The sequence below is a fragment of the Ursus maritimus genome, unplaced genomic scaffold, assembly GCF_017311325.1.
Source record: "Ursus maritimus isolate PB19 unplaced genomic scaffold, ASM1731132v1 scaffold_11, whole genome shotgun sequence".
Classification (NCBI taxonomy): Eukaryota; Metazoa; Chordata; class Mammalia; order Carnivora; family Ursidae; genus Ursus; species Ursus maritimus.
The window spans coordinates 37,448,506-37,464,286 of NW_024423453.1; positions in this window are offsets into that span (position 1 = coordinate 37,448,506).

Below are 15,781 nucleotides of genomic sequence, written 5' to 3' on the forward strand. Positions count from 1 at the left end.
CATTCCCTATTATTATCAAAATTGTCTGGGTTTAGGTGATAACTTATGTGGTCATCTTATATAGATACTAGGAAACCACTGAAACTTATTACTAGGAGATTAACACAACCAGATTTACATTTTGGAAAGAGATCTTTGGTTTCACTGTGCAAAAATGAATTGGTGGGGGGTAGGACATGCAGGAACATGGGTGAAAAATCAACTAGGAGACTATTGCAAAGTTTATAGGAACTATGTCAGTAGCAATAAGGTTACTGTAGAGGAAACAGGAAGGAAATTTATACGGAAGGGAAGGTTTAAACATTCATATAAAAGACATTTTAGATATTTTAAGGTAGAAATGGGTTTCTCTTGATATCATTTGTGTAAAGTCCTAGATTAGCACTGTCCAATAGGGCTTTCTGGATTGATGAAAATTTTTTATATTTGTGCTGTCCAATATGCTAACTTAAAATTGAATCTTAAATTATATTAAATTTTACTTAATTTAAATTTGAATTTAAATAACTTCATATATCAGAGCTCCTGTACTGGACAGAATCTAGAGTGGCTCTAGATTTTTGTCTGTGAAGTGTGAGAGAGAGATCTGGCCTGTACATATAGCTTTGTGAGGGATCAATTAGGTGCTGGCTGAGTAAATGCATTTGGTCAGCAGAGCTTGTATATTGAGAAGAGAGGAGGGTATCATATTTAAGAGATTAGTAGAGGAAGAGGAGTCTGCAAAAAAGATTAAGGATTAGTCAGAGGATTGGGGGAGACCCAGGAACAGGAGTTGGTTTTGCACTCAAAGATATTGAGAGTGTCAAGAAGGGAGTGATTAATAGTAATCAAAGGTCTTATGCTATAAGACATTCAAGGAAAATGGACACATTTTGAAAGGATTGAGGTTAGGAGATTATAGTGGTAGGGAGACATTTGGAGATCAGTAGAAGCGTCTAGGTCTCAAAGAGTTGAACTGCGTTTGAGAATGCACTCTCCAAGGGAGGGATAAGGGAGAGAGTTCAGAAATAAAAGTAGTGGAAATTGATGACTGATTCAATATTCCGGGAGTCATGAGGGTGGGATACGGAGTTGACCAAGAGAAGACAGTGTTGGTGAAAGGCAACGCTGAGAGTGAAGTTATACAGCTTCTATAAAGTTTGAAACACAAAAATTCACTATGCCCCAATTCTTAAAGAGTCATAGAGCAGATTTCTTGATGCAGCTACTTTCATAAGCAATGATGGCTGTGCCAACCAGGAAGGAAACCTGTTTCATAAGTGCAAGGAACTGCTTTTTTTTCTTCTTTGATGATATCAGGCAAGAACCTGGAGGTTTGTTTATCATTTCAGCAGGGCAACTGCAGCAAAGGCCCACAGATGAAAGAAAGGTGGAATCCAAGAAAGGAAGACAGAATCAAAACATCCTCTTAATAAAAAGAATGATTACTGAAGAACAACTCAAATTTATTTTAGGAACATTAGGTTGGGAAAGATGGAAATAGTTGTGTTCATCTGTAAGCTGCATTTGGGGAGGTAACGTGATATGGTGGAATAAACAATTGAACTGGTAGACCATCCAGTAGACTAAAGTTCTAATGCTGGTTCCATTGTTAATTAACTATATGACCTTGGCATATACACCATTTAACTCTTCTGGGTAACAGCTACTCATAAAAGTAGATTAGTGTTCAAGTTTATGTTTTTCAACTTTAAAATTCCATTAGTGTAAAGGCCAAGGCAAAATTATATCTAATGTGCTATGATAAATCTCGATCCATGAAACTGTGCTAAATTTTGTTAACTTATGTCACAAAATTTCACTCACTGTTTCAGTGTATACATTCGAAATGGCTTTAATGGCTGTATTGGCCATCCATATGTAGGAAAGCCATACTAAAACAGATAATACAGGGATAAGCCAAGTTTTGCAAAGTTCAAAAATTATAAAATACATAAAGAGTTATTTTCAAATTCCAAAAAAAACCCCAAACAAATAATGAGCTTGTGTCGATGCTGAGAACCTGTACAACAAGTTTCAGTTCAGAGAAACTGTTGAAGGCTTCTTAATGGTGCCTGGAGGGGTAGACAGTGTGGTGGGTTAAAGAATGCAATACTTTTAATCTTTGGTTTCAATACTTATTCAATTCAAAAAAAGGAAGAAGGAACGAAACAAGGAAGGAAGGAAGGAAAATAGAGAAAGAGAGAGAAAGGGAGGAAGGATGGAAAAAAAGAGAAAATGCAATCTGTTGTTTATTGTTGCAAGAAAAGTTTGGTGTGGTAGAGCATAAGTACAGTTTCAATCCTAATCTTCCAGCCACTGTGTGGCCTTGGGCAAGTAATTACCCATCTCTGGGCCCCCATTTCTTCATCAGTAAAATGAGGGGTTTGGGCCAGAACATTATGAAAGTACCTTCTAACTCTATGGTGTTACAACACTGACAATGTAACTCCCATGGCCCTGGATTGTGGGTTTTTGTTGCTTAGAAAGGAGTAAAGCATAGTGTTAGGGAAAATTTATCTATTCGTTATTTCACTTTAATGCATATATTCAGCTTTAGAAAACCTTTTTCAGCAGACTAAAGTGAGACAATAAAAAGCAGTCTTACCAGTTAATGATCCCTACTGTTCCATCTGTGATGGAGGGGGTGCCTGGAATCACTAAACCTGCCCAGGAGTGGAGTCCTGAGGATTCACCTCTTCTTTTCTCTCTGCCACTCCACTTGCAACATCAGTCCTAGGAAGATGTACTCATCTCTACTGCAGAAGACAAAGGCAAGCTCTGTGCTAGAGAAAGAATGTGGGGAAGAGCTAACAGATACCCTGGGATACTGGACCTGTGGAAATTCATGTATTTTCTGCAACTAATAAGTGTTTAACGAAGATTTGTTATAAATTATTAGCTTCTCTGCGCTCATGTACTTTGATTACTCCTTTGAATCACTCAGATTAGTCCACAAAAACATGAGGAATATCTTTGTCGGTGAGATGGCTTGCCCGGGTTTTCAGGTTCCAAGCTCTTTCCTTGTACCAAAACAAAAAAAGATTTTCTTTGAAGATATTGCAAGTTTTCAAGAGGTAGAATTTTTTCCCCCTTCAAAGTAAGGGTCTTCTTTTAAAAATCTTTCTTTTTGGAGCAGGTTTGGGCAATACTTTCACTGTTGGAATCTTTAGACTTAATCTAAGTGCTAGTTGAGATTCTGGAATTAGGAGGGTCCTACATGTTTAAGATTTCCAGAAATCACTTAAGTTTGGGCTGTCCTTAAAGACAGGGTGAGGGTAACAGAGTTCACTCTGCTTAGATTCCCAGCATGCCCATTACTTCTCTGTTTCATGTAAACAGCTAAAATGACAGAGTGTGATGACTCCTCTTAGGATTGCTGTATGTTTTTCTTCTATTACAGAGATTGGCGAAACACTTTAAGTGATACAAAGGGACAGAAGAAAAGCAGCGCTTTTTAAAAAATATTAAACTTTGTGGGGCTTTAAATATCAGGTTTCAGGAAAAAAGGGTTGTTATTTTGGTTATAATATTCTTGACCTTTGGGTGTTAGACCTGGCTCGCTTTCAATTGCTTTTTATCCTTTTTGCATCTCAACCGGTGGCTATGATATAGAACTTTCCTTTATTTTTTTTTTCTGCATGGAAACATTTTTAAATCTTGACTACTGAGCACCATAGCTATTCAGTATGGGCATTTCTTAGAAATCAGTGAAATGATGCATTATCCACATTGCTAATTGCTAACATTTACTACTTTACTGTTTTCTCAGATGTCATTCAAAAACAAATGACCTTAGTCCTTATTCTCTAAAACCACTGTTCATTTTGGGCTTGGCTTACCAACTCTTCACTCTTGAAATTCTTCTTCTTTGACATCTCCAACATCACCACTCTGGTTCTTCCCCTTACTTTTCACCTTTCCTAATTAGTTTTTGTTGTAAGTTTCTTTCCACCTTACTTCTTCTTCAAACTTGGCACTTTTCTCTCTCCACATTTTTCTGGAATATGAGCCTTTCTTATGGCTTCATCTACTATTTCTAGTTTGTTAACTCAAAATCTAAATCTCTTGCTTTTATTTGGTATTAGAGTTGCTCTCTTGAGTCTCCAGGTGTTTCTTAGATGTTTATAACTTGTGTAAATAGTCCTAGGTGAGGTGAAAGTTAATTGAGTTTCCCGTGAGTGAATTGCATTGAAAAATTACTAGTAGCTTTTATCTGTGGAGGCAGATAGTCATTTTGGGGGAGATCTTTGCTTTCTTTTTTTTTTTTATTTTATAATAATATTTTTTTATTATATTATGTTAGTCACCATACAGTACATCTCTAGTTTTTGATGTAAAGTTCCATGATCTTTGCTTTCTTAAGTTGCACAAATATAAGTCTAATATTTAATCTTGGGCTGGCCCTGAAGTTACCTATTTCAGAGATGTTTAGTGTTTTTTTCTTTTATTAAGATTTTTATTTATTTGTCAGAGAGAGCGAGCACAAGCAGGGGGAGCAGCAGGAAGAGGGAGAAGCAAGCTCCCTGCTGAGCAAGGAGCAGGATGTGGGACTTGATCTCAGGTCCCTGGGATCATGGTCTGAGCCAAAGGCAGACTCTTAAAAGACAGCCACCCAGGTGTCCCAGAGATGTCCAGTGTTCTCTTTAAGGAGACAAAAGTATTCTCTTGCATCAATATGGATACTATAGATAAAATTTCATGACAATATATTTGAAAATTCAGAATAAATAAGCACCTTTAAAACTATAACTTATTGGGGCATTTGGGTGGCTCAGTTGGTTAAATGTCTGCCTTCGGCCCAGGTCCTGATCTCAGGGTCCTAGGATCAAGCCCCTTGTTGTTCTCCCTCTCCCTCTGCTGCTCCCCCTCCTTGTGTGCTCTCTTTCTCCCTCTTTCAAATAAGTAAATAAAATTTTTAAAAAACCCACAAAGTACTGTAATATATTAGGGTACCTGTGCGGCTCAGTCAGTTAAGTGTCTGCCTTCAGCTCAGGTCATGGTCCCAGGGTCCTGGGATCGAGTCCCATGTTCAGCTCCCCACTCAGCAGGGAGTCCGCTTCTCCCTCTGCCCCTCCCCCTGCTCATGCACTCTCTCTCAAATAAATAAATAAATAAATCTTTAAAAAATTAAAAAAACCCTATAACTTATTAAAACTGATGCAAGAAAACAAGGTGAATAATTCTATTTGGGAAATGAAATCCTTTTTAAAAAGTCTTCTCAGAAAAAAATATCCAGACCCAGCAAATGCTCCAGATATTTAAGGAAGAAATATTACCAATGACAAATTATCAGGTGATTACAAAAAGAGGATCAATAGGTCAACGTCACTCATAAACAAAAAAGCAAAAATCGCAAACACAATATTAGCAAAGAGAATCGCACGACATGTTAAAAGGATGGTATGTCACCAGTGTTGCAGATTTGGCCTTTGGGAAGGTCAGTGTTACCTTTCAGTATATTCATTTCTTGCCTGAGGGCTTCTCTAGACCACATGCATGGAGGCCACAGATACCAGAGAATTAACACTTTCCAGAAGCAGTTCTCAACAAATGATTGATTGGTGGAGAGGGGTTAGGTTATAAATATTCCAGTTCCCTCATCTCTCAAGTGGGATAACTCTGAAACATGTGCCTATGCCATTTCCCAGAGTTTTTTGGTAGGCTTAAGCTCCAGTCACTGACCATGGCCACTGACTTGATAATTCACCCTTTGTTGGCTTCCTTTTCTTCCCTGTCTCACTTCTCCACTCCCTTATCAGTTTCTTCAACTCTTTAATAAACTACTTGCAACCAAATCTTTGTCTCTGGGACAGCTCTCTCTCTCTCTCTCTCTCTCTCTCTCTCTCTGTGTGTGTGTGTGTGTGTGTGTGTGTGTGTGTGTGTTTGGGGGTGGGGGCAGGGGAGGGAACCCAAGCTAAGAAAATAACCAAGTTGGATTATTCCAGGAAGGAGGAATGAAGAATGCTTTTGACATTCAAAAAACAGTCAATTTAATCAATCACATTTACAGAATAAAGGAGAAAAAAGTCAAGTATTATGTCAATAGATGCAGTAAAAGTATTTTCTAAACATCAATACTTGTTTATGGTAAAAATTCCTACCATAAAAGGGAATTCTTCAATCTGAAAAACAGTAGGTATAGAAAAAGGAATTCCTCAATCTGAAAATTATGTATGTATGGAAAAATCCTACAGGAAACATAATACTTAGTCATGAAATATTTAAATTTATATCATTAAGGTAGGAGACAAAGATATTTGCTATCACTACTTCTATTCAACATTGCACCAGAGGTCCTAGATAGTGAAACAAGGCAAGAAAAAATCATACACCCTCGAAAAAAAGAAACAAATTGTCATTATTCATAGTAAAATAATTATTGGTATAGGAAATTCAAAAGAATGTGCACATGAATTATTGAAATTATTAAGTGAATTTAGTGAAATAACTGGTCATAATAGGGTAAATATAAAAATAAATTTTATTCCTATATACTAGCAATTAATAATTGGAAAATAGGGGTAACTGGGTGATGGGCATTAAAGAGAGCATGTGATATGATGAGCACGGGGTGTTATACTCAAATAATGAATCATTGAACATTATATCAAAAACTAATGGTGTACTATAACTTGGCTAAATGAATTTAAATAAAAAATAATAATAATTAGAAAATAAAATTCAGGGGTGCCTGAATAGTTAATAGGGCATGTGGCTCTTGATCTCTGAGCTGTGAGTTTGAGCCCCACATTGGGGATAGAGATTGCTTAATTAAATAAACTTAAACAAAAAAAAAGAAAATTAAAAAAACAATGCATTGGACAATAACGTCAAAAGCAACAAATACCCAGGAATAAATCAAAGATGAAAACAAACTTCCACACAAAACTATAAACATCACTGAGATAAGTTAAAGAATGAAATAAATGGAGAGAGTTTTTATATTCATTAATTGGAAGACTCAATACTGTAAAGATGTCATTCTTTCCAAATCTGTCTGTAGATACAATACAAGTAGAATGTAATTTCAATCAAAAGTTGAAAAAAAGAAAAGGTTTTTTTGTTTTTTTGCCCTGGAAACTCTGACAAGGTGATTTTATATTTATGTGAGAATGTAAAGGGTCAAGAATAGCCAGGATAATCTGAAAAGAAGTACAGAGGATTACGTAAGGTATCAAGACTTACTATAAAGCCACAGTAATTAAAATAGTGAGATATTATGTCTATTGTGGATATTGCTGCTATGAGCATTGGGGTGCAGGTGCCCCTTTGGATCACTGTGTTTGTATTTTTGGGGTAAATACCCAGTAGTGCAATTGCTGGGTCATAGGATAGCTCTATTTTCCCCTTTTTGAGGAACCTCCATATTGTTTTCCAGAGTGGCTGTAACAGTTCGCATTCCCATCAATAGTGCAAGAGGGTTCCCCTTCTCCATATCCTTGCCAACATTTATTGTTTCCTGTCTTGTTAATTTTAGCCATTCTGACTGGTGTGAGGTGGTATCTCATTGTGGTTTTGATTTGTATTTCCCTGACTCCAAGTGATGTGGAGTATTTTTTCATGTGTCTGTTGGCCATTTGGATGTCTTCTTTGGAGAAATGTGTGTTCATGTCGTTTGCCCGTTTCTTTTTTTTTTTTTTAAAGATTTTATTTATTTATTCGACAGAGATAGAGACAGCCAGCGAGAGAGGGAACACAAGCAGGGGGAGTGGGAGAGGAAGAAGCAGGCTCGTAGCAGAGGAGCCTGATGTGGGGCTCGATCCCATAACGCCGGGACCACGCCCTGAGCCGAAGGCAGACGCTTAACCACTTAACTGCTGTGCCACCCAGGCGACCCTGCCCATTTCTTGACTGGATTATTTGTTTTTTGGGTGTTGAGTTTGATAAGTTCTTTACAGATCTTGGATACTAGCCCTTTATCTGATAACTCATTTGCAAATATCTTTTTCCATTCTGTAGGTTGCCTTTTAGTTTTGTTGACTATTTCCTTTGCTGTGCAGAAGCTTTTTATCTTGATGAAGTCCCAATAGTTCATTTTTGTGTTTGTTTCCCTTGGCTGTAGAGACATGTCTAGCAACAAGTTGCTGTGACCATGGTCGAAGAGGTTGCTGCTTGTGTTGTCTATAGCCAAACTGTGGAAGGAGCTGAGATGTCCGGTGACAGATGAATGGATAAAGAAGATGTGGTATGTACATATACAATGGAATACTACTCAGTCATCAGAAAGGATGACTATCTACCCTTTGCATTGACCTGGATGGAACTGGAGGGTATCATGCTGAATGAAATAAGTCAATCAGAGAAAGACAATTATGGTATGGTTTCATTCACATGTGGAATATAGGAAACAGCACAGAGGATCATAGGGGAAGGGAGGGAAAATTGAATGGGAAGTCATCAAAGACAGAGACAAAAATGAGAGACTCTTAACTACAGGAAAAAAACTGAGGGTTGCTGGAGGGGAGGTGGGTGGGGGAATGGGGTAATTGGGTGATGGGCATTAAGGAGAGCACATGATGTAATGAGCACTGGGTGTTACACACAACTGATAAATTGTTGAATACTAAAAAACAAAACAAAACAAAAAGAATAAAATAGTGAGATATTGATGCCAGGATACATACACGGTGAAGAATAGAATAAAAAGTCCAAAACTTACCACAAATATATGATAATTTATATTAAAGTTGATCCTGGAGCAGCAAGAGTGGCAGAGATGGGAAGAAAAGCCTTTTTAACATAAGGTACAAGATAGATTGGGTATCCAAATGGAAAAAAAGTAAACATTCATCTTTACCTACTTACTATTGATGCAAGAAAAGGAAGTTTGAATAGTTCTAGTCAAGAAATGGAATCTCTAATTTAAGACCTTTCTGGAAAGAAATATCCAGGCCCAGTGAATGCTCCAGATATTTAAGGAAGAAATATACCAATAGCCAATTAACAGCCATTACAAAATAAAGATCAACAGGCTAATCTCAGTATGAATATAGAGGCAAAAATCCTAAACACACTATTAGCCATGAAAATGCCACAATATGTTAACCATAGAAAGCATAACACCATACAAAAAATAAATTCCAAATAGACTATAGACCTAAATGAGAAAGGTAACCTGATAAAGCTTCTAGAAAGTAACACGAGGCATATTTTAATGACTAAGATATTCTTAAATAGGCAAAGATCCCCCCAGCTTTACTGAGATATAATTGGCATATAACATTGTATAAGTTCAAGGTACTGATTTGATACACTTATATATCATGACATGATTACCACTGTAGTATAAGCTAACACCTTTTTCACTTCATGTGATTATCATTTCTTTTTTTGTGGTAAGAATATTGAAGATTTACTCTTAGTAACTTTCAAGTATATAATATAGTATTATTAACTATAATCACCATGCTGTACATTCCATCCTCAGAACTTATTCATGTCAAAACTGGAAGTTTGTGCCCTTTGACCATCATCTTCCCATTTCCACCCCCACCCAGCCTCTGGTAATCACCAACCTACTCTCTGTTTCTGTGAGTTTTTGTTTATGGACACCTTACACAGTTGTTTTTCTTTGTGGGAGGAACAGGGGCCAACATTTCCTGTGTTGCCATTTTGGCAAAGGTTTCTTAAATAGGATATAAAAAGCCCTAACCGTAAAAGAAAAGCACGATAAGTTAAATTATATTAATTTTAAGACTTTAATTCACTGAAAGATATCCTTAAGAGAGTGAAGAATTGTTGTTGTTAAATTATGGACTTTAAAATAAAAAATCATAAAGAATGCTATAGAAAACATTCATGATCCCATGACCCGGCTTAAGAATAAGCCTTTATATGATATATATTACCCGTATAGTTGCTATCTCTGTGTCCCCTGTTTACCAGTCCCCACTGTAATTACTCTCCCTTTCTTCCCATCCCCTGGGGTCAACCACTTCTCAGAATGCTGTGTTTCTCTTTTCCCTGCAGGTCTTTATAGTTTTATAAGACATGTACCCCCAAATAATATATATTACTTTAATAGTCAGGGTTCCAGCAGAAGAGTGATGGCACACTCAAATGGATAAATGGAAGAAAGTTTATAAAGACACTCTTTGCAGAGGTGTGATAGACTGCAGGAAACCTAAGTAGTACTCTGGAACTAGTGGCTTTGGAGTTCTACTCTTATCCCTGCATTTCAAAGCTAAGAAAAGTTATCAAAGAAAGGATGTGAGGGAGAATAAGCCTGCCTGACCAGAACCCAACCCTTTGGTCAAGGTAGGCTTCAGTCCATGAGACCTTGCATGGATGGAGCCAAGAGAATGGCCTTCTCTGATCTCACACTCCTGCCTCATGATGCTCCTCAGTGAACCCAAATGAAATCCAGAAGTGGGGGCTGGTGGGATGAGCAATGATGCAGAGGACAAAAATCAGCCTCCCAGGGCACAAAGAAATGTAGAGAAAGGACAAGAGTGCAGCTGGGCACAGATGAATGTACCCTCCTGTCAAATATGCATTAGCACCTTTTGCATATTACACTATTATAGTAAATTTATCATGTTGTCTATGTATCCTTTTACCATTTCCTTTTCTCCCTAGTTTTCTAAAACTTGATCTGAACTTAGTATTTTTACATATATATTTCTTTCTAGACAAATATTGATTCAAGAAGCGTATTTTGCTTTTACCAGTTTGGTCTCTGTTGAGATTTGTAGTTGCAAACAACAGAATCCACCTGCACTATTTTAAGCAGAATAAGAAATTTACAAAAGGATCAATTTTACACCATGGAGTCTCTGTAATGGCCAGAGAGTCAAGCTTGATGGCCTTGTACTCACAGTCTCCAAAATGCAGTATTGCACCACTCCACTGGGCAACTTGCTGTGGGCTCTGAATGTTGCAGGAGACAAGATTGTGGCAACATCAATTTAACACTGTACTCTTTCATTCACTCTGCCCTCTTCCAAACTCATGTCTCATATGAGGTACACTGAAAAGGCCCAGGTCATGAGCCTATACTCTAGCTTGAAGTTGGGAAAACAATTTTCTAGGCTCTACTTTGGGGAGGTCAAGACCTTCTTGTCTTTAAATTCCTTTAGTGCTAATTCGTGGTACCATTCAATTAACCACTGACTTTGCCTTTAAATGATATTTGTGATTTTGCTAAAATAGTATGAAATGCCATTTTATTGTTGGCCGTGTATCTCATTATTTGACTTTCTCTCTTCATTAAAATTTTACGATCCTTGGGGGAGGATAATAGTCTTTCCCTTTTCACAGGAACTAGCATATTACTATGAATATAGGAAGTGTAAAATAAATGCTTGTTTTGTGATTGTTCCATGGTTTGAGACTTGAGGAACTAGAGATCATAGTCGAGTACTTAAATAAAAAAAAAAAAAAAAACAAGGGGCGCCTGAGTGGCACAGTGGTTAAGCGTCTGCCTTCGGCTCAGGGCGTGATCCCGGCGTTATGGGATCGAGCCCCACATCAGGCTCCTCTGCTACGAGTCTGCTTCTTCCTCTCCCACTCCCCCTGCTTGTGTTCCCTCTCTCGCTGGCTGTCTCTATCCTGTCAAATAAATAAATAAATAAATAAATCTTTAAAAAAACAAAACAAAACATATTCATGTGCATTCTACCATCCAGACCATGATACAAGGCAATTCACACAATCCCTATTCCTAATTATCCAGGAGTATACTTGTTTATTAAGACATTTTTGAGCTTTCTTTCCCTCCCACTCCAAATTTGTCCTAGACTGAATAGAGGGCAAAAGCTGGGAAATAACATGGTATTTATAAAAGTCCAAAGGGAGATGAAACTTGGGTAATAAAATGTTTAACCTTTTTGAATCCAAATTTAGTAGTGTAACCAAGACCTTCTCTGGGGGAGAATTTTTACCGAGTAAGAAACAAGAAGTTGGGTATAGGTAGGATTTGTCAAAGAACTTTTACAGTAGGAATATGTCAGTAGCTCTTTCGGGGATTCCTAAAATATGGTCTGAGAATAAATAACCAACTGGCCAACAAACTTCTAAGATGCTTGAGACCATAGGGCCGAGAAAGAAGGTAAGTGAATGCTAGACTTGCGTTTGTGTTTACTAACAGGAAGCAGGAGTGGAAAGTGGAATCAATCAGAAGTCCAGTGTTCTCCAAGGTTTACTGGCAGATAAGGGGTATACATATATACATATGTATACATATATGTGTGTACATATATACATATGTATATCTGAATATACATATAAATTCAGACTCTAGCACAGAATGAGTTTTTCTGACCCGTCTTATCAGCATGTATTAAGCACTTATTAGGTGTTAATAGTTGTCTAAGTGAAACTAAAGAAGAGAGGCTATCTCTGTTGTGCAGTGGGAAGAGCAAAGTGTATCACTGTGATAAAAGCTCTGTTGTGGAAGTGACTCTGTTTATTGCTTTATTCTCAGCACTCAAAACAGCTTGGTGCTTCAATAAATAAGCACTGAGTAAATGAATAAATTATTTCTTGAATAGGTTCATCAGTTCCTCCGATGTGAGTGATGTTTAACTTTAAGTAGGCAAGTCAGACGGGGAAGACCTAAACTTAGCTAGTGTATGTAATTCTCACGGAAGCATGAGGCTTTGAGCCTGGGCAGGTGTGAAGAATGCATGACAATAGGAGACTCACATAGATGCTGTTTGCCAAGCTGGAGAGTGGCAAGCAAACACAGAGTGAGTGGAAGAAAAACTGTAAAGATCCCACGAAGTAAAACTTCATATGACTCAGTGTAATCCTGGAATTTCAAGTGATAATAGGCAGAGCATCTTTACTTGCACCAGTTAGAAGTCTAGCTATATATGCATAATGGTAATGGGCAGAGGAAGATTTTAAATTGTGGAGTCACAGATAGCTGTAGGCTCTGCAAATAGGGCTACAGCTGCCATCCATAGAATAGCCTTTATGTGTGTACAGTGTGGAAAGAACAGTTGGTCAGGCAAAGGTTTTTTCAGCCACACCTGTTCACTCAGATAGCAATCGCCAGCACTGGTATCTCTAAATATAAAGATAAATATATATTTTATATATTATAACTATATACATATCTTGTAAGCTAAGTGGAAGTTAGATTGGCTGATTTTGCTCTTTTAAAAGAAGAGTGCAATCTATTATAGATGCTGGGTCGAAACTGGTAAATTAAACATCATGTAGAGGGATCTCTTAGTTGAGATGATTCTTTCAGAGTCATTAGTGTGGTTTCATTTATGAGTACAATACCAGTAGAACCTTGTTATGAGTGACTCATTAATTATATCGAGTCAGATATATCATGGGTCAAATCACTCCTCCTGACGTACAACAACTGCATGTCATAAAGCCTGAAACGATGCAATTGGCCTATTAACCATTCACTCATTCACTTAACAAATACATATCAGGTACCTCCTAAACTGGAGGGATTATGGGTGACATAAAGGTGAATAATTCGTAAACTTTGTCCATAATTATCCTAAGAAAACTGGGTTTATCTTGTGAGGTGGACACTTTAAAAGAATTCTTTCAATGTTCTGTGGCAATATGAATATTGGTTAGGAAATCTCTTCATCCTAGATTTCTTGAGACATGTCCATGACATCCTTCTCAAAGTGGTTTTTTAGAATACCTATTGAATTTTAAACAAAAATAAAATAAAAGGTAAGTAGTTAAATATCAATGTGCTATTTGGATAAAAACCTGATGATGTGTCTATGATTAAAATTTAAGATACTTAATTGTCATGATTTAGAATAAGTCTATGGACTCTACAACATGCTTAAGTGGAATATGTTTTTCTGGTTAAAGTCATAGAAGAAGTAATGTTTGCCTGCTGTGAGATTCTCTTCCTCTATCAGAGATTATAAATTACAAATCATTTAAAACAAATTAAATGCTTTCTTATTCATCCCTAGAAGGTGGTAATGTCAGTTATCCATTGCTGTATGACAGATCACCCCAAAATTTTGTGACTGAAAGTAATAAATCATTTTATTTGCTCAGTTTTTCAGGTCAGCTGGGATGCCTTCCAATTCTGAGCCAGCTTTGTTCATCTCTGTAGGCAGTGGGCAGCTCATCTGAAGTTGGATGGTCTGGGATCATTTCACTTGCATGTCTGTCAGCTGGAAGGTCAGATAGTCTAGAGCCTTTTAGCTAGGATGGCTCATTTTTGTCCACATGGTCTCTCATTTTCCAGTAGGGGTTTCCACCTGGGCTTCTTCACATGGTGGTGGAGAGTTTCCCACATGCAAGAGAGTGCAAGTTCCAAGGTACAAGTCGTTTTAAAGTTTCTGCCCACTTTGATGTTTGCTGATGGCTTTTTGACCAAGCAAAAAACCAAGTAAAAAACCCCAAACCACCAAGCAACCCAAGATTCAAGGAGTGGAGTAAAGATTCTCCCAATGTTGGGGGGTCAAAAAAGTCACATTGTGTAGGGGTGTTTTATAGAAATGGCAGGAATTTATAAACATTTAATTGTAATCTATCATAGAGTGGTCTACAATAAGTTTTCCTCTCCTTTATCAATGAATGTCAATGAACATAATATTATGTAAATGTTAGATTATTTGTAGATTGATTCAGGTTCTTGAAGTAAAAAAAAAAAAGAGCCAATATTAATTCAGGGGCTATTTTTAAAAAAATAACATTTACTTGTAAGTAGAGATTAAGAAACATACTTTATCAAGAAAAAACAGAAACATTAAAGAATTATTTGAGTAGAATAATCAGGGCAAGTTGGTTAGGAAAAAGAAAAGCTGACCTCTGCCTTAGCTCTAAGGTGAAGCCTTTTTAGCTCCACTAAGTAGGACACTCACAATCTTAGTTGGTATAATGTGTATAGGTCTCTACTGTTTTTTCCTTGCTTTTTTCTTTGTTCCACTCTCAATGGTCTATACTTTCATCCACACACCATCACCTATATTATAATGATTCCCAATCTACATCTTCAGCTTTGACCTGTCTTTGGAGTAGCAGACCTATTTAGTTAATTGACTCCTTGATTATCCCTTGAAGGCTTTGCTCATGGGTATTTTAAACTCAGCATGTCCAAATCTGAACTCATTGGTATCTGCCCAAACCTTTTTCTCCTACTGCAATCTCTAACGTAGTGAGTGGTAATGCCAAAATTCATTCCATGTCCAAACTAGAGACTGGAGAATTAGCTGAGGTTCTTCCTTCCTGCGCATCATCACCTTCTTTTTGCCCCTTTAATGTTTCTGGATTTCAGCTATTCCGATTCTACTGCATTTGTCCCAGTCAGACTCCTCAGATCATCTCCCTTCTTTCAAGTTTTTCCCAAATGCTTCCAATCCATTGAATTCCAATCCAATCCAAACTAGTTTTAATATTTGCCTAAGTGAGGCAAATTAAGAATGTAAATTTAATGTGAATAATTATGTTTTCAAAACCTAATTTCTAGAAAAAGTGCTTTAAAATGTGAATTTCATCATGTCATTCCAAAGCTTCCATCAAAAAAATCCCCATAACCTTCAGGATATGATCCACTTCCTTATCTTGACATACAAATCTCTCCATGCTCTGACCCCTGTGCTCCATCTGAGGAAACTGCAAAGATGCTTTATGACATCTCTTGCTTTTTTGTCCAAGCTGATCCTGTCTTTATTTTCCTTCCTGATCTCTTTCCTTCTCCACATAATTAACTCTTGCTCATTCTTTAAGAACTCTAAAGCCCACTTCCTTGGGGAGTATTCAGAAGTTAACACCAAACCTAGGTGTGTGCTCCACTGCTTTCCCATATATAGTACACAACTATCAGAAGTCACATCTCATAGTTTTTAATTGGCAATAT